The sequence below is a fragment of the Puma concolor genome, chromosome C1 (genome assembly GCF_028749965.1).
Source record: "Puma concolor isolate L17-30 chromosome C1, mPumCon1.1.hap2, whole genome shotgun sequence".
In the NCBI taxonomy this organism is placed as follows: domain Eukaryota; kingdom Metazoa; phylum Chordata; class Mammalia; order Carnivora; family Felidae; genus Puma; species Puma concolor.
Window position 1 is genome coordinate 10583763 of NC_141674.1, and position 20135 is coordinate 10603897.

A 20135-nucleotide genomic window follows, 5' to 3' on the forward strand; every position below is an offset into this window, starting at 1 on the left:
TCGGTTAAACATCTGACTCTTGATTTCAGCTCAGGTCATGATCCCAGGGTTGTTAGATTGAGCCCCAAGTTGGGCTCCGTGCTGGGCATGTAGCCTGCTTAAGATTCTCTCTCTCTCTCTCTCTCTCTCTCTCTCTCTCTCTTTCTCTCTCTTATCCCCCACCCCCCCCCCCCCCCACATACACACATACCTCTCTCTCTGTCCCTCCCCCCCCACCCTCAAAAAAAAAAAAAGAATAAAATCAGTGACTCTGTCTTGGGCCTCATCTAAGCAGGTTTTATTTTTATTAATTTTTTTCATGTTTGTTTATTTATTTTGAGAGCCCGAGAAAGCATGTGCACAAGTGGGGGAGGGGCAGAGAGAGAGAGAATCCCAACGAGGCTCTGCACTGTTAGGGCAGAGCCCAACGGGCTGGATTCCATGAACTGTGAGATCATGACCTGAGCTGAAATTGAGAGTCAGTTGCTTAACCAACTGAGCCAACCAGGCGCCCGTAAAGCAGGTTTTATTACATGAGTCCTGAGTTAGGCTCTGGCCCTGTGTCAAGTGCTGTGAGCTTCTCCTATCATCTTTGCAAGGCTTGACTTGTTGCTTGTTTGTAGAACCTTTTAAAGGCATTGTAGACACAGGAAAACCAACCCAAGGGTAATGGCTTTACAAGCTGGCCTCTTAGAATCAATGTTGGGGTTGTGGGTGGAGGAGAATTAATTGCTAAGGTTGGACAGACTGAGTTTGATCTCAACTCTGCCACTCTTTGACCTCAGAGGCAGGCCGTTCCACCCCTGAGTGATGGTGTTCCCATCTGCAAAATGGGGATAGATGGCATCCGCTAAAAGTGATGCACTGATTTGATGGTGGACTAGTTTTCTGCTGCTACTGTAACAGACTGCCATAACCTCAGTGGCTCACAACAACCCAGATTTATTCTGTTACGGGTCTGGAAGCCAGAAGTCCAAAATGTAACCAATGGGCTAGAATCATGGTGGAGCAGAACCGATTCCTTCTGGAGGCTCCGGGGGAGCATCTCTTTCCTTGTCTTTCCCTCTGTGCCTTGGCTCATGGCCCTTTCCTCCATCTTCGGAGCCAATGGTAGCATCGTTCTTTTCCAGCTCTGTTCCCCACGGCTCCTATTGTCACATGGTCTTCTCCGCATTCTGACTCCACTGCCTCCCTCTTACAGGGACTCTTGCAACTACATCAGATCCACCTCAAGATATTTGGATTTAATCATATCTGCAGAGTCCCTCTTACTCTGTAAAGTAACATATGCCTAAGTTCTAGGGATTAGGATGAGGACATCTTTGGGAGACAGGGATTGTATGTATGGTGACCTTCAAGTAACTAACGCACCACATTGTCCTGTGTTCTCCAACTCTGGAGTAAAACTTCACATCGGATACCGTCTTAGTTTGGGCTCCTCCGAGGCAAATGGAATCGAGGATTCAAGAGCATATAGTTTATCTAGGAGGTAAAGGGGGCACCAGGAAGATGTCAGGAGGGGAAAGCAGCCAGGAAGTCCGAGCATCCAAACCAGTTACCTCTGTAGCAGACTGGAGCTTAACCGGAGAAACCCAGGGTTAGACTCCCAACCTTATAGGGGAGGGAGCCGGGGTATGTATTCACCAGTTCCCAGCAGTCACTGGTTTGAGAATTCCCATAGCTTTGTGGCACCTCTGGCAGCGAAGCGAGCTCTGGTGCTAAGGGAAGGCAAGGAAATGAAGGCATTGGCAGTTGGAAGTCAGGCCGATGTGCACCCACGTGCTAAGGGCAAGGGTGTACGGGCAGTGTAACCGACGGTGTCCTCCACAGAGGCTCAGGGCCTCTTGGATGCTCATGGTCAGCAGTCCATCCGTCACCATGCCTGGGCACCTCTGCTCCAAGCAGTCAGGTCATTTGCTGGCTAAGAGTCCCTTGCATTTGTGTCCAAACCCGTTTATGCCATCTATCCAGTCATGTAACGAAGCTCCCTTGAATGTTAAGTGTGCAGTCGTCTAATGACACTAAGGTGAAGACTCGATGGGAGTAAAGCTGATCGTAAAAAATGCTGTTCAATTAGGTATGTCATGACAGCTGTGGAAGATGATGGCAGGGGAGGACGAACCACAGAATTCCAGAAGGGGTGGTCATTTCTCCTTTTAAAGAAATGCAAGCTGGAAGGCACAGATGATGAATTGTGGGTGTGATGTGTGTGTGTGTGTGTGTGTATTCAGTTTTCACAACACCGTGAGGTTGGCATTATTCCCATTTTGTTGAATGTAAGTGACGAAACCCAAAACGGCTAGGTTAATTCCTCAAGGTCCCACAGTCAGTAAGTGGCAGAACTTGAATGAGGGGATCTCCCTCTTGGCCCTGCACTGCCTCCCACCGATCCCAGCCTGGCACAGCTTCCAGGTGTGTCTAAGCACACCTGCTTCGGTCTGACCAATTTCTTGGGGCCGACGCCATCCCACATTGCCCAGAGAGACTCCAGGCAAGTATATGTGGTTCTTCTCCTTCCCAGTGTGGGAGCTTCCTTCTTGGAAAAGGGGAAATGATACCTTTATCCTACCTTTTCTTAACTTCTTTTGACATTAATGAGCTTCCACAGCTTATAGACCATGGGAACACCTGAAAACTCATAGCAAAGTCAGCGCCCCCCCTTCACCTTCTAGCAGAGATGTCCTACCAGGAATTCTGGGCAGTCTCTCTCTGCTTTGCCCAATATCAGGGCAATATGTGGAGGCATGGAGGAAAGGCCCTGATACTGGCCTTGGCTCTTCAGAGACCTCCAGGTTTGGGATTTTGACAGCAACAGGAATCAGACAGTGGAGAAGCTCAGGCTGGGGGGTCACCAAGGCTTCCATGTTGGTCCCGAGTGCCTGAGACTAGGCTCTAACTAGAAATCTGTTTGGGGGGAAGAGCAAAAAGCTTTCACCCAAGCAGAGCTTATTAACTAAGCTATTAACAACCCTTGGACTGGCTGGGTTTCTTCTTCCATTTTCTATGGAACTCCCTGCAGAGGTGGCTAGGAAAGAGAGCTCACCCCAAGAGCACTGGTTCAATGAGAGGTGTCTGGAGACCCATCAATAGACAAATATGGGATTGGCTGGCATGCAGCTCTTATAAGGCAGTTCAGTTCTTGCTCCCCTTGGAACGGCAGATTGATCAACTTACACTGTGGTTCCCAGCATGCAAAATAGGCTTCCTGATTTTGACCGGGGTTTTGTGTGCTTGTTCTTAAAGGAAATATCAGTTGGCAAGTTGGCTGGTATGGTAATTCCTTCGGTATCAAAATGGCAGCTTTCTGTGACGCTGGATTGAAGGCGCATTCATTTAACATACGTATCGCATGCCTGCTGTGGTCGAGCGCTGGGCTATTGCGGTTATAGGACTCAGGCATAACCCCTTTATCGGACGAGAGAGGTGAGTCAGCAGGCACATGGCGTGTGCCACGAGGGAAGTGAATAAAGGGCCTTACAGGAGCCCAGAGGGTGGACAGCTTCTCCACCTTTGTGTGCAGGGTTTGGGCCTGTTAACAAACACCCAGAGGAGGCGATGCCTGAGCTGAGTTGAGAAGGATGACTGTGGATTAGCCAAGGAGAGAAGGCGGAACTGTGGTGCCATAGGTGGCCTGAGCCAAAGCCAAAGGCGAAACACAAGTGGTGGATGAGAAGAGCTTCAGGGAGTCAGCTGAGGCCAGGATGTAGGACAGAAGCCGGGGACAAGCAGCCTGGAGATGGAGACAGATTTCCACCCAGCGGGGCCTCTGGGTCTTGCCAAGGGGCTGGGACCTGACCCCGGGACGCTGGCCTTACCTGCGTCGTGCGTCGGGGACTCAGCGGCAAGCTGGAGGCAGGAGCCCTGCGTGATTTATCTGTGTAATAATGAGTCATGTTTTAAGGGTGTCCTATGCATTTTCATGGGGCTTAACTTAATAGACAAATTCAGCTCTTCGGTTTTAATTATGCAAACCCAAGAGGCAAGAATTATTCTCTTCAGCTCCAGCATGAAGACCGAAGTCGGCACGCTGGCCCAGTGCCAAGGACCTGTGCCGGAGTTCTTCAGCGCCCCGCTGCAGGGAGGTGGCCAGGGACCTGATGTCCTGCCGCTGATGTCGGAATAGGCCGGCCCCGGTCTGCCTCTTACCCACACCCACAACCTGGACACGTCTCTTCTCCTGGGATCCTTTGCTGCTACTGTGTGCCCCTGCTTTTACCCGTGTTCATTCCCAGCCTCTGCCACCAAAGAGACAGTCTCACCGAGGGGCTCTCCACATGCCAAGTGGTGTTCTAGCCAGTCGGGCTTGGGAAGAAAAGCGCCGGGCTGGGTCTCATTCCAGCTGCATGGCCCTGGGCACTTTCCTTCCCCAGCCTGTCTCCTCATTTATTAAAAGCAAGTGCAGAGGCAGTAGCTGTCCTGCTCATCGCCGTATCCCTCAGTGGCTGGCATGGAACAGGAGCTCGGTATATTGCTATCGAATGAGTATGGAAACACCCATCACGGGCCAGGCAGCGTGTGCCCCCCGGGCAGACACCAGGGAGACTAGAACGAGACCCCTGCCCTCCAACGTCTAGTGGTTAAAATCAGTGTGGGAGCAAATAAGTCGAATATGGCACAAGCGAGTAGAAAACACACGTAAGTAGAAAATACTGTGGCAGCCGGAGTGGCTGCTCAGTGCGATTCTTTGATGCCATTTCATCTCAGTGGAGGAATCTTAGCACAAAAAGGAAACCCGACAAGATTGCCCGCAGCTGGAGGCACGCACGGGTGCGGCCCTCACCAAGGGTTCTGACCATTCGGGAGTTCGTCACGTCCCAGATTCGTGGATGCTATTATTTGTTATTCCCTGTGCAGGATAGCACAGATGATGCAGAGTCTGTGAAACTTAACAAATGGAGATCTGCTCAGGACCTGGTCTGGCGGGCGACTCACATGCAAGTGACGGCCACCAGAAGGAGTGACATCCCCTCTCCCCACCCACTTCTGATTGTAGGACAGGCCTCTTGCAGGAGCTCACCTCTGGGGTGAGGTCTGGGCAAAGCTGCTGGAGGACGTTGATGGCGTGGAAGCACTTTGTCGCCCAACAACACGTTTGCCATTGGAGTGTCTGCTTATGAGGCGGCCGGGGGTTTTAGACAGTTGATAATAAGTGAAACGCCAAGAGGGCACTTCAGCCTGCTTTGCTCCTCGGCAGGACCCAGCTGACCTTGCCTGGAAGAACCAGGAGTTGTTTTCCCGGTGAAAACCTACAGTGGCCACGAAGAGAAAGGAACAGGTGCAGGGCCCTCCCAGCAGCCCAGAGCCTGGAACGTCATCTCAGCCCGCCTCGGCAGGTGGCAAGGAGCTGCACAAGAGCCCAGTCCTTCGGGACTGATTAGACCCCGGCGGGGATGTGCAGACGCTTCGGTTCACGGGGTTCAGCCCGTTCCGGGGGGCAGAGGGCATGGTGAGACCCTCCGATGGCAGGGAACCCGTCGAGACCAGCTAGTGCCAAACAGTCGCTACACGCAAAGCCAGGCAGGTGGGTCACTGAGCAAGAGAACGGGATGTCGCGGGGTTGTTCTCCTTAGACGGAGTGAAACGGGCAGCAGAGTGCCTGCAGGGTTTCCAGCTTCTCTCTGGGACACCAGCTCTCTGGATGGTGGAGGCTTCCCCTTCAAAGCTGACTGCGTGTTGACAAAGTAGGCTTTCAACGTCGGATGGGATTCCGGAGGCCCCGCTCTCTGGCGGCAGAAACGTCCCTTTCTGGCCCAAGCTACCCGCCTGCCGCGTGGACACCATCACTTTCTACAGTAGGATGAACGGGTGCCCTCTATGAGCAAACGAAGGCTGGCTACACGTTTCATCCAGGAGGCTTGTCACGCGGGACAGCTGCAGCCCTTGACGTGAATTATGCATCCGCGGGTCTGCTGGGGTTCCTTCCTGTCTTCTCTTCCTCAAGTGCTCGTAATATACAAGGCCCTGGAAACATACACTCGTCACAGTCCCATGTGACGAGGAACCTGAGACGGTCATCCCATGTTTTTATCTGGAAGCCCAGGACTTCCGGGGGCCACAAAACTGTAGTAGACATCGGGAGAGAGAGAACACAGCACAGGTAGGTATTCGTGCTGCAGACCTAGCGGGGAATCCTCCAAGGCCGATCTGAAATGGAAGGAACATCGGACGGGCTCCCTCCTTGTCACCAAAGTCATTCATGGCCTGCCTGACTGACTCGGGGTGACAGCAGCCCCTGCAGGTGTAAGAGGGTTTCCTTCACGCTCTTTCTCCTTTTCCTGTTCTTTTAGATCAAAGAGAGGAAGGTCACCTTCTGGCTTTGGCCAGAGCCGTTCGCCAGGAAGGAATACTGCTTCTAAAACACACCCAAAGCCCTTTCTTAGCAGGACAGGATTCTTTTCTGCAGACTCCCATTGTATACCAGCCATAAAACTCCTTAATAACTTTGCCTTAGATAGGCCTCTAATATCCATAATTCATTCAAGGAGGCAGACTCCAGAGGCTGCACTGTGGTTTATCTTAGTTTTGTATAATTACACTCCCCCCCACCCCCCGCGCGCACGCACACACACACACACACACACACACATATACAGGGGTGTACGTGGTGATTTACAGCGATGTTGGGATACCTGGTTATTATTCTTCACTCCTGATCCATTATTATTCTTCCTAATTTTGCAGAGTCATTTGCTGGATAAGGCCATTTAGGAAACAAATGCATATTGTAATAGCTAATATTGAATTTACATTTATATCTCAGGTGTATAGGGATAATGATGTGGCAATTAAAGGCAAATATATAATTTTTAGTCATGACTAGGGATTACTCTGCTGACAGAGCAAGAGCTGACTTAGATATTTAACTGAATGTTAAATTTTTTAGAGCTTTGGGAATTGTGGACTCTTGATGGATAGCTCAGTACTTTCAAATTTTAGGCGGGGGCAGGGGAAAAAATCCTGATTTTGCACTTTACGTCTAGGTGTCTCAGAAACATGTGGCCAATTCATTACATATGCTCACAATGTATTGATGAGCAAAGCAAGCAGGTATGTGTACTGTGATCCCATCTGTGTGTGTGGGTGCACAGACACACGAACTGTGTGAGTATACATGCACAACATGTATATATATAAAATGTACATGTATGTTATTTGTATAGTTTTTTGCATATATATTATAGTATGTATTTATAATACACACACACACACACATTCATGTTTCCAGATGTCTTTCAATGCATGTGTGGAAGTACAGATAAAATTTTAACAGACATTAACTCTGGGTTTATGGGGTTCTGCTGTCTTCATCTTTAAGCATAACCGCTGTTGATTCTCTTTATGGAGAGCCCACCATGAGATGAGCCAGGTGCGGAGCACGTGTTAGATCCAGACTGCCTGAGTTCATGTACCTCTGTCAGTTCCTTATTCCGGTGTTGACATCAGGTTGATCTTACCAAGGGTCATTTTTAAAGGAAATGGGGATGTGTCTCTGCTTGGGTCACTAAGTAACTACCCTTAACTTTGACTTTGGTGTCTGAAAGCTCCAGGCTGGTTTGCGAGGTTAGGTGGAATGGTGATGTCTCCCTTCCCCCAAAGAGCAACGGTCCTCAAACTGGTTTGGTCCTTACCGCTTGGATACAACAGAACTGTCTGCCTTGCAATCACCTCCTTACTATTTGGGGCCTCTCTTAACAAAACAGCCTGGGGGCGCCTGGGTGGCTCAGTCATTAAGCGCTGACTTCTGCTCAGGTCATGATCTCGTGGTTCGTGGGTTTGAGCCCCACTTCGGGCTCTGTGCTGACAGCTCAGAGCCTGGAGCCTGCTTCGGATTCTGTGTCTCCCTCCCTCTCTGCTCCTTCCCCATTCGTGCTCTGTCTCTCTCTGTCTCTCAAAAATAAATAAACATTAAAAAAAAACAGCCTGTAGAAGAAAACATTAGGGGGAAAGCTCTTTGACATTGGTCTTGGCAATGACTTTTTGGATTTGACAGCTGGAACACAGGGAACAAAAGCAAAAGTTAACAAGTGGGACCACGTCCAACGAAAAAGTTTCTGCGGAGCAGAGGAAACCATCAACAAAATGAAAAGGGAGCCTGCAGAATCAGAGAAGCCATTTGCAAACCATATATCTGATAAGGGGTTAATATCCAAAATATAACTCCCATGAGTCATTAGCAAGAAATCAAAAACGTGATTAAAAAATGGGCAAAGGACTTGAATAGACGTTTTTCCGAAGAAGACACACAGATGGGCAAAAGGGACATGAGAAGATGCTCGGCCTAACTCATCATCAGGGAAATGTGAATCAGAACCCAGTGAAACACCACCTCACACCTGTCGGGATGGCTAAAATCAAAAAGACAAGAAATTATAGTGTTGGCGAGGATGTGGAGAAAGGGGAACCCTCTCGCACTGTTGGTGAGAATGCAAACTGGTGCAGCCGCTGTGGAAAATAGTTTGGAGGTTCCTCAAAAAATTAAAAATAGAACCATGTGTTCCACAATCCCACTTCTGGGTATTTATCCAAAGGAAATAAAGTCACTGTCTCAGGAAGATGGTTGCACTCTCGTGTCCATTGAAACTTTGTAGCCATAATAAGGGAGCAACCTAAGGAACTGTGGACAGATGAATAGATAAAGAAAATAACATAGTCACGTATATTTATACATACATGTGTTTATACATAGATACATATACATGCATATATATGCATATATATACATAAACATATATATACACGTGTACATACATATAAACACGTTTATAATTCAGCCTTAAAAAAGGAGGGGCGCCTGGGTGGCGCAGTCGGTTAAGCGTCCGACCTCAGTCAGGTCACGATCTCGCGGTCCGTGAGTTCGAGCCCCGCGTCGGGCTCTGGGCTGATGGCTCAGAGCCTGGAGCCTGTTTCCAATTCTGTGTCTCCCTCTCTCTCTGCCCCTCCCCCGTTCATGCTCTGTCTCTCTCTGTCCCAAAAATAAATAAACGTTGAAAAAAAAAAATTTAAAAAAATAAAAAAAAAAAAAATAAAAAAAAAAAAAGGAAATCCTGCCATGAGCAACCACATGGATGAACCTGGAGGATGTTATGCTAAGTGAAATAAGCCAGAGAAAGACAAATGGTATCATTTATATATGGAATCTGAAAAAGGAAGGTGGGAGTGCCTCATTGGCTCAGTTGTTAAGTATCTGACTTCTGCTCAGGTCATGATCTCATGGTTCATGAGTTCGAGCCCCGCATCAGGTGAGCCCTGCTTCTCTCTCTGTCTCTCTCTCTCTCCCTCTCCCTCTCTCTTTCTCTCTCTGTCCCTCATAGGATTCTCTTTCTCTGCCCCTTGCTCGCTTGTGCCTTCTCTCTTCCTCTCTCTCTCTCAAAAAAAAAAAAAAAAAAAAAAAGGAACTCCCAGTAACAGAGAGTAGGGTGGTGGTTGCCAGGGGCTAGAGGTTCAGGAAAAGGGGAGATGTTGGCCAAACAGTACAAACTTTCGGTTATAAGATGACAAGTTTCTGGAGACATCATGTATAGCATCGCGACTGTAGTTAAAAATAATGTGTACTTGAAATTTTGCTTAGAGAGTAGATCTCAGGTGTTCTCATCACACAAAAAAAGGACACTATACCAGGTGAAGGGTATGATAAGTAGCTCAATGGTGGTCATTATTTCACAATGCATATGTCTATCAAAACATCGTTTTGTACGCCTTCAATATCTATAATTCTTTTAAAAACATCTATCTATATCTATATCTGTATCTGTATCTATTTTGATCAGTCATACCTCAGTAAAGCTCAGGGGAAAAATAAAACCCCTGAGCAAGAGAGGTAGTTGTCCGTGGATGATAAGGGAAGGATAGCTGAATTCATCATTTCTTCCCACCAAGAAGCGAGGAAGCCTCGTGGCTCTCATTCCAAACGTCAGGACTGCACACTGTTATGCAGTAGGCCACCTGGAGAACTGTCACCTCTGGGTCCCATCTGCATTTGAGGACTCCCACTCCGAAAGGAATGTCCTCATGTTGGAGAGTGAAACTCTTGAACCTACGGGTGCTGGACTTGTCCTGTATTATTTAACCTGCCCTTGGATGGCGAAGCAGATGCACTTCTGGCATAGAAGCTTAGATTTTCTGTCTTTTCTTTTCTTTTTTTAAGTGTTTATTTATTTATTTTGAGGGGGGAGGGGCAGAGAGAAAGAGAGAGAGGGAGAGAGAGACTCCCAAGCAGGCTGTCCACCGTCAGCATGGAGCCCAACACAGGATTCGACCTCACAAACCTCGAGATCATGACCTGAGCCAAAATCAAGAGTCGGACGCTTAACCGACTGAGCCACCCAAGCGCCCCTTACATTCTCTTTATTTCACTATCCTGCTCCACCCCCCTTACCCTGACTCTCCCTCTCCCCCCGCCCCCACACACCACCACCTACAAATCTGTGTGTGTGTGTGTGTGGGGGGGTGGTGGCAGGGTTCAGTTCTGTCATGCGCGTCACTTCATGTTCAAGAGTCTACAATTGTCACCATATTTTCGGAGACACCCTGTTTTTCTTGAGTGTTTGGGGATCGGTCCAGAAGTGCGTTCCAGGATAGGGACCAGATATTCATTTCTGGATTCAGCATGTTGAGTTGTGCCTGCCATCCAGGAGCTCGACTGGGTCTCCATTAAAAAGACCCCACTGAAGAATGGTACTAATGCACAGAGGGGCCCGAGAGCCTGCCCCAAGCTGTGGTGGTGATGGCCTGCACTTAATGGAGAAGATTTAAAATGTGGCATGCAGGCTAAGTGTGATTTTAACTTGAGGCGGTAGCACAGGCTTTAGCACCAGGCTAGGAGGAGATGGGCTATTAATCCTTTTGACATTCCCTTTGAATAGCATCATATTTCAATCCCGTTAAGCTGTGGGGCCGTTGTTTATCAGTCTCCCTCCAAAAGCAGGGCCTCTGTTGTGCTGAGCTGCAAAACTCTGCCCAGCTCTGTGCCTTTAAGACGACAGTTGGCTTCAGCCTGCTAGGTGACCCCCTCCACCTCTCCGGCTCTGAGATAAACTCAGGCAGCTCCCAGCTGCCTCTGCTCGCCCATCTGTCACTGACCAAGCAAGGGGTCAGTGGACCTGGTGCCCTTTATTGGAATGTGGAGAGAAGGATAAAGAAGCAGCACATCTGGAAAACAGGGGGAAAAAGGAAGGGGAGGTGGTCAGGCATGCTGAAGAATCCCAAATTCCAAATTGGGACTGTCTCCATGACCTCGCTCTTCCTGTTCTGATCCCCCCAGCTTCAATGTCCATTCATTTGCACATTCATTCATCAGACCTCTATTGAGCATCTCTCAAGTGCACTGTGCTCAGTGCCACAGGTAGAGGATGAACACAGCAGGTGAGGTCCGTGCCCTTATCAACCTACCATCTAGCAGCGGGATGGACATTGGCCACAGGAAGTTGGGAATATGGAGAGGGAGGGATTTGGAGACCAGTTGTCCGGGCTCTGGAGCCTGACTTGGCTGCTTGTAGGCTGTACAGCTTGGAGGAAGTCACTTGACCTCCTTGAGCCTCGGTTTCCTCATCTGTAGAATGGGGCTAATAACAGTACCTCTTCCAGGGTTGTCGAAAGGTCTAAATAAATCATTGCAAGTAACACACTTAGGAAGCAGTCAATAACTGTTGGGTTTTGCTATTAAATTCTATGGTAAATTGTATTATAAAGGGCAAGCACGAGGTGCAAGGGGAATATATTACAGCAAAATTTGCCTCATCTAGGAAGTCAGGAAGGCATCCTTGACGATGGGATGTTCAAGCAGTGAACTGGAAATAACCCCCAGCCTATTCTCTCCCCCACCCCCCCACCCCCGCCTCCCTGAGGGTTTACCACTCATGTGTTCAGTCTCCCAGGTTTGGGCTTAATTGAATCCCTGTCTTCCCTCTGCTTAGAGGAGAGGGTCCTGGTGGACAAGGAGTGTACCTTGTGCATAATTCTAGCACTTTCTGCCACACTTACTGTATTGCTTGGCCCATCACTGGACAACCAGATAAGTGAGTGGCCAATCTGTGTCCACACACAGAGGCTGAAAGATCTGAAGTTAAGAGTCTCTTACGACACGGTCCCAGGAGCAGCTCCAGCTGGCCTCACAGATGTACAAGGTTTACCTCATTCATATGCTGCTTTATAATTGTCCAGTGAGTTACGAAGGGGTCCGTACTCTTGGACTGTCAGCGGGAAGCACACTCCCCCAGAGGCTGCCCTCTGCCCAGGAGGTTAAAGGAAGTACGGGAGGGGGACGCAGGCAACAGGGGGCCCGGGTGGCTGTGGAATTCCTTCCCTGGCCTCTGCCCACTTCTTATGCACCACTCACTCCCAAAGGCCACAGCTTTTAGGGGTGCTATAACTCCCCTTCCGCAGCGAGCATGCATGTATTTTTAACTTATACAAGAACCTGAAAATCTGTTCATCAATCTTTCCTGTTTGGGTGAATACAGTAAGAAACCTTCTAAGAGACGTGTGAATGTGCCACATGTTATACATAATTCAGTTTTCCTTTAGCTATTAAGTTGGCCTTGCATGCCTAGTATTTTTAAATTGCTGCTCCTACTGAGCTCGCTCCTGTCCTGTGAGCCTGAGACCTCACAAGGGTCTGAGGGCCATTCTCTCCATCTCCTCCTAGGACCCGTGTCGAAGCACTTTGTTCATTGGCGAGCCCTTCCGTGTGTGCGCGTGAAAGTTGGGAGGATGGGAATAAAGCCACATTTATCTCCCGGGAGCCCACAGTGCTCAGCAGAGAATGAGTATACAGCAGGCTGAAAGGTTTGCAGAGGGTTTGCCTGGGGAGCATCAGGGGCAGGGTACAGGCATCCTAGACAGAGGACAGCCTGAGCCTGGCGAGAAGGTGGGATACCGCAGTGTGAGTGGGTTACTGCTGCCGAGCGTGGAGAGGTACGCAGGGAGGGGCGTGGCCAAGCCAGGTGGTGGAGGGTCTCACGCGCCGCAAGAAGGAGACGGGCAGGAAGGTGGCTTGCACAGGATGGACAGCGGAGGAGTTTGGGCAACACAGCAGTGCCTCCTACCCCCTGGATTTTTTTCTCGAGGATGGTTTTGCAGGAGCCTCTATGCCACAGGGCGGTGCTTCTCAAAACTTGAGCGTGTGTCACAATCATCTGGAGGGTTTGCAAAAACCCAGGCGGTTGGACCCCACGCCCAGAGGTCGGGGTTCAGCGGGCCTCTCAGTGGGACTGAGAATCTGCGTCTCTGACAAGCAAGCTCCCGGTGAGACTGATCTCGCTGGCCCAGGGGCCACGCTTAGAACCGCTGCTTAGGCATCCAGGAGGTCGGCCAGGAGGAGCAGTGTCCCCTGAAACCATCAGGAGAGAAAGAAGCAGCTTAGGAAAAGGGGGGAAGGAGCCACTTAAGCAGCTGCCCACGGACAGGCTGTCCTTGAACTCACGCTCTGGGTCCCGGCTGATAATCCCAGATTCAGCCAACTCATGTGGGCTGCGGTTACATTAAGGAAATAATCACCTCCCTTTCATAACTGTATACAATTTGGCCGCATCCGGAAACGTAACCTGTTTTCCCTTTTTACTTTTAATCTTGTCTGCTCTCTCGGAGACTGAACACGGCGTGTCGAAGGCTTTATTTCGGAAGCCTATCTTCTCACTGGTTTCCAGTCTCCTCTCTCACGGCTTTCTGGTCACTTTAGGGCACATCACCAGTGGCCAGCAACTCCTAACACTGCAAATCCCCTCCCCGCGCCTTCCTCTCACCCCAGATTTCATGGGTTCCCATCAAACGCTTCGGCCCAAAGGGTCCAGAGACAAAGCTCGTTTTCTGATAAAGAGAAGCACCACACTAAACTCTGAAATGTCACGTTTTCTTGTGTTAAGACCATGGTCTTGGAGGCCCAGAGGGTGCCCTCCTGCCCGGGGCCACTGGCTGCCGCCTGCCTTCCCTGCTATCTCCGTTTCCTCTCCCCCCCTCCCCCCCATTCTGCTGTGGTTCCTGCCCACAGAGAGGTCCCACAGGACCCAGCAGGGAGGATGCTTCTCTGGGTATGGAGCCATCAGTTAAAGGAGAAATGGGGGTCACTGAGGTAGAGTAGCCAGAAAATCCTGGTCCCCTTCTCCGGAGTGTGAGGCAAGACTGGCCAAACCGTGGCCGGGTTCCTGCGGTTTGCCTGTGTCTTTGCTTCTCCCGCATCCTCCCCAAAGGCTGTTGAGACCCTCCATGCTGTGGCTCCTGATAACCTGTCGACCCGTGTGAGTCTCGGTCGGCAAAATCAGTTACATGCATCTCCTGGGCGGATTTTAAAGATTTTCCGATAGCACATTCAGCTTCAATTTCAGCTCGGGGCTCCATTTAGCCAGAGTGGTGGAAATGTGCCATCAGGTCAGCTGGGCTGGGGGTGGGGCGGTGTCTAAAGTGCCCAGGGCTTGGGGCCGGCGTGGGGAGGGTGGCAGGGTATCTGCCCCCGGTGTCATCTGTGCACCCAGACATCTGCCGAGGCCCTCGCCGTGCCATCTGGCCCTTGTCAGGAGTTACACAGCTGCTGCGGTTACCCTTCGGGGCGGGCAGCGGGCAGCGTGCAGAAATGATCCCGCTGCTCCACTAACGGGGGGCTTCTGCAAGCCCGGCTCCCGGGGCCAGGCTCAAGGGCCGTCTTCTCACCAAGCCAGCCCGTGTTGCCCCTTCGGAATTGTTCTCGAATACTTGGGAGAACCTCTGTTGACCGTATCACCTGCATGGGCCGTCCCACGTCAGAATCCTTTACCTGTCCACCGCTGGCCGCTAGACTGTCGCCTCCTGGGGCCACAGCACCAGCTCCTTCCAGGACACGGCATGGCGCCTGGCCAAAAAGCGTGGGCAAAGCGTGCTGACCTGACACGCGTGGAGACCCGGAGCTGGCAAAGCCCCGTCCTGCCAGCAAAGAGGAAACCAGCCTGTTTGTCTCCCCCTGAGTCCTCCGTGAGAAAAGGACAACGGGCGGGAGCACCTGAATCGACAAGGACACGGGGGCTTGACGGGTGAGGGGCCAGAAAGCTGCAGAACATAAGCCCCACTTATCTCTGCTCTTCTATCATCCAGCCTTGGAGCGTCCCTGCAAAGAAAGCCCCAGCAGATGGCTTCTGGACATCCCTCACTGGGACGGAGGTGAAACCCCAGCCCCCAGGGAATTCCGAGGCCCGGGCTCATGGCATCCTTGAAGGATGGCAGGAGATGACACTTTGGCTGACCCCTGGGAGAACTGTCCTCGCTGGTGAACTCCAAAGGCAAGGGTGGTGTTGCATCCCAGTCGGGGCCAGGGAGGATCTGGAATGCTCTGGGCCCCAGGCCTTGAAGTTTCACTCTTCCCAGGGAGGAGCATTTGCCGCACCCCCCAAGCCCTTCCCAGTCAACTGGAGGCTTGAAAGGGCTTATTGTCATGCCCAAGCATTTCAAAGAATATGCATTGAGCAGGGTGCCTGGCCCTATACTAGGCTGGGGGTGGGGGTGTGTGTGTGTGCAATGGGCTGGTGGCTGCTCTCAAGAGCCTACAGTGGGAAAGGGGAAACCATCCAAAAACTTAGCAGCAAATAAATAACCTGCTTGTGGGTTTGAAAAACAGGCAGGAGGACTTGTTGACACGGCAAAGGCTTCTCAAAGTACCACTGGAGATGAGCACTGAATGACAAGAAGGAGCCAGCCAGTGGTGAGCTGGTAAATACTTAACAACTTGCTCTGAAAGAAAGAAAGAAAGAAAGAAAGAAAGAAAGAAAGAAAGAAAGAGAGAGAGAGAGAGAGAAAGAAAGAAAGAAAGAAAGAAAGAAAGAAAGAAAGAAAGAAAGAAAGAAAGAAAGAAAGAAAGAAAGAAAGAAAGAAAGAAAAAACAAGTCAGGAATGCAGAAAGGAAGGGAGGAAGGGAGGGAGGAAGAAAGGAAGGGAGGAAGGAAGGAAGGGGGAAGGGAGGGAGGGAGGGAGGATGGAGGAAAGGAAGGAAGGAGGAAGAGAGGGAGGAAGGAAGGAAGGGGGAAGGGAACCCCAATGTGTAGTTTGCCAGTTTCCATGGTGTCATTATTCCCACCATGGCCGATTTCAAGCTGTCAACCTGACATCATAGGAAGAGATGTGCACACTCAACTCTCGTGAGCTGGTGTGAGCCCCACTGCACTCATCAGAGTGAGCCATGGGAAGACCTGGAGAATGAGCAGTAGAGGCAGAAGAAATGGCAAGTGCAAAGGTCCTGAGGCAGGAATAAGTATGTTGTGTTCAAAGAACAGAAAGGAGGTCGGTGCAGCCTGGTCATAATGAGCAAGGGGTAGGAAGGTCATGCTGGAAAGAGGCTGGGCCACAGAGGGTCTTGTGGACCTTAGGAAGGAATTAGGGGCATGACAGATGGCATGTCATGCCCCCCAGATGGCAATGACCGTGTACTGGGGAGGTGCTACTAGGAAAACCATTGACCACGGCAACAGCAGTGATATAGCACGATGAGGCCTGGAAGGAGGAGGCCTTGCCCAAGTCCTTGAAAACTGGCTCTAACCCGACTGAGCAAATAGGCAGAGACTGGGCGCACTGTCCCCGTCCTTGTCACACCTTCCTGGTGTCTGCTGGAAGCATTTGTTTTGATTTAAGAGGATCGATGATTTCCACCGAGAAAAAAAAAGAAAATATCGTCGTGACGAATGTGTCCACACAGCCACCCTCTGTTTGCAGATGTCACCGGGGCGGAAGTCGAGCGTGTGGGTCTACTTGTCCTAAAAAAGCAACCGGGAGATGCACCAGAGGTAGCAAGAAGGTAGAAAAGACTCGGGGAAGGCAGCTTCCTGGCTCGGGTTCTCTCCCTGTCTGAACAGCCCCGGTCACCGGGCCAGGAGGGAACCGGCAGGAACGGAACTGAGCAGTAACTGTAGCTCTTAGCAAGGAACAAGCCCCTCTAAGCAGTGGATCAGGCATCCAGATCCACGCTGGGTGAGCCTTCTGGACAGTTCTCCTCTCCCTCCCTGCTCTCCCCGGGAAACCTCAGCCCGCACAAAGGGGCTGGGGCCACGGAAGGGACTTCAAAGGGAAGTCTTGTTCCAATGAACGAGCCGGAGAAGATTTCAATTAAGGCTGCTTATTTATTTATTGGACTTTTCAAAAGATGCGGCCCCCATGCCCTCTGGGCGCGGGTGTCTAATTTAAAACATGTTTCATTAGTATAATTTTTAAAAAGCAGAGAAGTCTCCTCCGGGCACTTTCCACCAGGATTTCACTCTCGGACGAGAGAGAGCCCGTAAGAAGAAGGTGCTCCCTCCCCCTCCCCTTGACCTGTCTCACAGGGGCTCCGTTTTTTCTCGCCACGCTTTCCCTCCACCTCACGCATGTGCACCGCCCGCCACCCCATCTTAGCATCCCTGTCTCCCGGTCTCCCCCAGTCCTCGCCAGACCACAGGCCCCTTACTCTGCGCTTCTGCATGCTGAAGCACAGCCTTGCTTCTGGTCGGTTTTCCGGTATGCACGGATGCGTCTGCTGTCTGGTTGTTCGTCACCGGGGCTCCAACCAAGTACAAGACTGGGAAGCAGGGAACCACTAAGGGGGAAGGGAGGGCTGGCCTTGTTCGCTTCACGTTTCTCTTCGGGTCCTAAATTTGATGTTTTGAAAAGGCGCGAGGGCCCCGGGCAGCTCGGGAGGTTAAGGAAGCGACCCTGGTGCTAGGGGTTCTGATCTTCAAACACTTGCACGGCCTAACGGGTTTCCAGAATGCACTGACATGGTCTGCAGAATGGTGTGTGTGTTCTTCCCGCGAAGAGAATTGGTACCTTCCCTCACTTCTCAGGGGGGTGGGTGGGGGGGTGGTTCATGGGTTTATGAAATCCCAAAGGTTAGGAATAAAGTGCCTGAACATATAGATGGTCTGTCCTCTACCAAACAAGATGAAAGACACACGAAATCAGTACACAATTGTAGGGGCTTCGTGGATTCCCCCAAGAAACCCCACCTCACACCCCTGTTTTGTTTTTCTCGGAGCTGGAAGGAGGAAAGTCCTACATGAGGCCCCACCTCTTAATTCCTAGTCTCCTGTCGGGTACTCTTTGCCTTTTGAGGATCCCCCCAGGCAACAACCTGTTTTTTTTTTGTTTTTTGGTTTTTAAAAAAATTTTTTTTTCACGTTTATTCTTGAGAGAGAGAGAGACAGAGCATGAGCAGGGAAGGGGCAGGGAGAGAGGGAGACGCAGAATCCAAAGCAGGCTGCAGGCTCCGAGCCATCAGCCCAGAGCCCGACGCGGGGCTCGATCCCGTGAACTGCGAGATCATGACCTGAGCCGAAGTCGGACGCTTAACCGACTGAGCCACCCAGGCGCCCACAACCTGTTTTAATTAAAATGTAAAACGGCCCGTAGCAATGGGCTCTGCTGAGGTGTTTACTGTGAGCTTTTTGGACTGTCCCCTTCTTCCGGGACCACCCTCACTTCTTACCCCTGTTATTCCTTCACCCGAGAACGAGGGAAACAAGGATTTACAACTAAAATCTACCCTTCATCCACTTATTCCTCCACCCCCACCCCATTTAAAAACTCAGGGGGCCAAGGAGCGCCTGGGTGTCTCAGTTGGTTAAACGTCTGACTCTTGATCTCAGCTCAGGTCTTGATCTCAAGGTCGTGAGTTCAAGCCCCGCATCAGGCTCCACGCTGGATGTGAAGCCTACTCAAAAACAACTGGGGGGTGGGGGGAGCAATATTTTCGTTACTGGATTCAACACACTGACTGCTGAGTAGACAATCCCATTTAATAATAATCCCATCAGGTAAGGACTATTATCACCCCCGTTTAAAGATGAGGAAACTGAGGCTTTGAGAGGCTAAGATATTTCCCCAAGGCCATGCAGTGTGTAAATAGTAGAGCAAGGATATGAACCCAGGGACCTGTTGGGTCTCTGGGGCTGTGCCTGAGAACCGAGCTACAGGCTCCTTGTACAGCTTCCATCATGGACGAGGTTGGCCAAGAGGAGGTTGACCAGTTCTCTGGAGAAGAAGAGAAGGGAGAAAGCGGCTTCTGTGTGGGAGCCACTGGGCGTCCTCGTTCCGAATCCTGGGATCAGACAGACATACTCACCCAGCGTGGATCTTGGAGGAGCGAGGAGGCAGTTCACCCTCAAAAGAGGAAGGAGAGAAGGGAGCGGCTGGGCTGTGCATAGCCAGTCTCCCTGGGGGTGCAGGGACAAGAGTGGGAAAGGCCTGCAGGACAGCACCGACGGATGACCCTCGTGGGAGGAAATATCAGGAAGAGGGAAGAAGCGCTCCCCACCCAAGGGGATTTTGACACCAACTCCCATAAAGATCCTGTAATACCCATGGTTCCACAGCACGAGGGCCCTGTGAACAAAGTTCTAGAGCTCCCATCATACCGTGACAGCAAGAAGAGCATCTTTGGAAGGGACAAGGTGAGCCAGGCCAGCTCGGCCTCCCACTGGCATCATCAGGACCTAGCATCATCATGAGACCCAGCGTGTGTGTCTGGAACACTGGGTTAGTTCCCTGCAAAGCGGAGAGGTGCATCCACGGGGCAAAGGGGAATGATTTGACCCGCACCTTAGAGGAGGCTGTGGGCCTTGGCTCTGGGGGATAACCTGGCAGGCCACCCTCTGTAAGAGACGTAAGACTGAATTCGTCCTCTCCAGGAGGGGCACCGTGGCCATGACATCATGTGCTTTTCTTCAAGTTCGAAGTCTCTACATCCCATGTCTAGAAATATTTTCCATTTGCTCCTCCAGGTCATTCTCTACCCTTGCCCCCTGCTCTCTGTCATGACAGGCGACATATACAGATGGCACCAGCGCGTTCAGCCAACGGGGAGTCTCCCAGCAGGAGCTCGGAGCAGGGAGTGGGGGTGAGGTCAGGGTATTCGCTGTCCTGGCTCCCTCTCTGGGTGGTCGCCATGGAACTGCACGCTGTCTGTCCACCAAAGGTCACTGCAAGGCAGTCCTCCGGACACAACCCTTTCCTTTATAGGCCCTTGGGTGGTTACAGCCCCTGGTTACTGCACAGACGGCTCCTGTATTCATCTGCCGTAACAAAGTACCGCACACTGGGGGGTCTCAACCACAGAAATCTATTGTCTCACGGTTCTGGAGGCTGGACGTCCGCCAGGTTGGTTTCCTCTGAGGCCTCTCTCGTTGGCTTACCGATGGCCGCCATCTTGCTGCTGTTCACAGGGCCTTCCCTCC

General features: G+C 51.0%; 1 protein-coding gene across 3 annotated transcripts in view; it reads left to right on the forward strand.

The window, feature by feature from the left end:
* KAZN (kazrin, periplakin interacting protein) overlaps positions 1-20135 on the forward strand; it is a 1132657-nt gene that overhangs the window by 743258 nt on the left and 369264 nt on the right. The gene's annotated exons all lie outside the window — the stretch shown is intronic.